The sequence below is a fragment of the Acanthisitta chloris genome, unplaced genomic scaffold (genome assembly GCF_000695815.1).
Source record: "Acanthisitta chloris isolate BGI_N310 unplaced genomic scaffold, ASM69581v1 scaffold18057, whole genome shotgun sequence".
Classification (NCBI taxonomy): domain Eukaryota; kingdom Metazoa; phylum Chordata; class Aves; order Passeriformes; family Acanthisittidae; genus Acanthisitta; species Acanthisitta chloris.
The window spans coordinates 61,618-63,723 of NW_008683408.1; the positions used below are offsets into that span (position 1 = coordinate 61,618).

At 41.8% G+C, this 2,106-nt stretch overlaps 1 protein-coding gene across 1 annotated transcript in view; it reads right to left on the reverse strand.

The window, feature by feature from the left end:
- The window catches only part of FYN (FYN proto-oncogene, Src family tyrosine kinase), a 54,048-nt gene extending 52,747 nt beyond the window's left edge, over positions 1 to 1,301 (reverse strand). The window contains exon 1 of the mRNA XM_009078936.1: positions 1,167 to 1,301. The gene's annotated coding sequence lies outside the window, so the exon portion shown is untranslated. The remainder of the gene's footprint in view (positions 1 to 1,166) is intronic.
- Positions 1,302 to 2,106: the final 805 nt, after the last annotated feature.

Here is a 2,106-nt window from a genome sequence, read left to right on the forward strand (position 1 = left end):
ATCTAAAAAAAAGATTATAGAGAGAAATCAAGAAGATACTAGGAGAAATTAAGGCAGATAAAATCAGAGATATATTCTTTATTTTTTAAAACAGATTATGAGAGATGAATCCTGAACAACAAAATTGGTACAATAGTTCATAATATGACAGCAGCAGGAGCTGTTCAATAAATACTTCCGATTAGCACATAGGTAAAGGCTATGGTAAAAGGGATGATCTGTTTATGATGATGATAATGAAATAGCTTCCCACCACAGCAGACCCTGGAGAGGGGATGTTAAGCAGCAGATAAACGATTCTGGGTGATTCAGATTAGTTGCTAGAAATAAACTTGTCTCAGAAGATTTTAGAGAGCTAGCCTTGGAGCTGCTGCAGCTGCATCTAAAGCATTTCCAGGCCCCTGAGGAAGGACCAGGGTCAGGAGGCAGGCCCATATTGGGCTGCTGTTTAAGAAGGGTAAAAAGTAATTACAGGCCAGGTGCCTGAGATTCCAGTACTTTGAAAAGGATAGAACAACCAACATAGGTCTCAATTAATATTTTTTAACATCTCTGTAATTTAAGTCCATTAACTTGGCTTTAAGGAAAATAGATCCTGTCAAACTAATTTGATGCAATTTCTTGCAAAAATTACAAGTTCAGTTGGTGAAGGCAGCATGGTTAACAGTATTACAAGTATAAGTCATTTAACTTGTTCTGCAGAATGTCTTTGTAAAGGAACTGAATTCTTTGAGGTCTCTATGGGGCATCTCCACCTGTACATGGAGAGCAGGACTCCATAGCTGGGGAGCACTGTATGAGGTTGGCAAAAATCTGAAACCTATTTTATACTGAAGTTACTTCTGAGTCCACAATCATACTAAAAAGCTGATAAATGAAGGAGACCAATGTGTAACTGTAAATGGGAACTATTTATTAGCAAACAGATGGGTTCCTATTGGGTTCCCACAGGTATTGGTGATCATCCCTTCACCGTTTAATAGCCTTATCAGCGACCTGGTTTAAAGTTAAGTCATTGTGGTTAGATACAAGACTGGGGACAGCAAAAGACAAACCACAAAAGGACAAGCCTGACACAGGGATCTGTAGAAAGACAGGAGAATCTAGTTTAACTGTTAATATGGCCAAGTACAGAATCACCCTATTAGAATAAAGGCTGTACTTACAGGATGAGAGGGAGAGAGAGGACTCTATCCTCCAAAGCAGAGACTGAATACGAGACCGGGGGTCCTGGGAAGCAATCAGCTCGACATGAATTCCCCACACAAGGCTGTGGCCAAAAGGGCTAATGCAAGTCTCAGCTGTACAAACAAATGAAAATCAAAAGATGAGTAGGTAGGTTACAGTAATGCTATTTGGTTCTTGTTCATCTGCTCCGTGAATAACCTACAGGTTCTGCTGCTCCATTTTTCAAACAAGTGTTGGAAACATTGGAAGAGTGTTCAGGGGAGAGAAATGAAATAACTGAAAACACTGGGTAGCAGAAGGCTTTGTTATAAACAGAAATCTTAAAGGGAATTTTGTTACTTTGTTTGTGGTATAGCAGTATTCATATAGTGAATAAATTTGGTAACAGCATACTCTAATCCAGCAAAGGTGGGAAATGCATCAGAACTGAAAACTGTTCCAATCCAGACTATGAACAGGCAATTTTGTTCTGCTTTTTCAGCAATTATTTGTTATGGGCGATTAACCAGTAGTCAACTCATTACCCCACAGGTTGTGAGGTACTGCCCATCTCTGCAAAGCTGTGAAAGTAACCGTGCTTGATTTTAAAAGGATGCACACCCACGTGGTTTGGGTTAATTGGCACAAAGCAGGAGCTCCTGCAGGTGAGACCTACTGCCTGCATCGAGCTGGAGGTCAGGTGAACGGTCACTGCATCACACTGTGCACTGTGTTTCCACCAAGAAAGGCTCCTCCTCCTCTCAGGGTGGTAATCCTGGCAGCCTTCCTGCTCATGGCTTACAAAGTATCTCCAGGGGAAACCCCAACCTTTTGGGGATGAGGTGCCATCTGAGCATGACACCCAGCTATCTCTTCTGCAGGACCTGCAGGCAGCTGTTGCTCAATTCCCAGCACCTGGCTCCACACAAAGCCTCACTG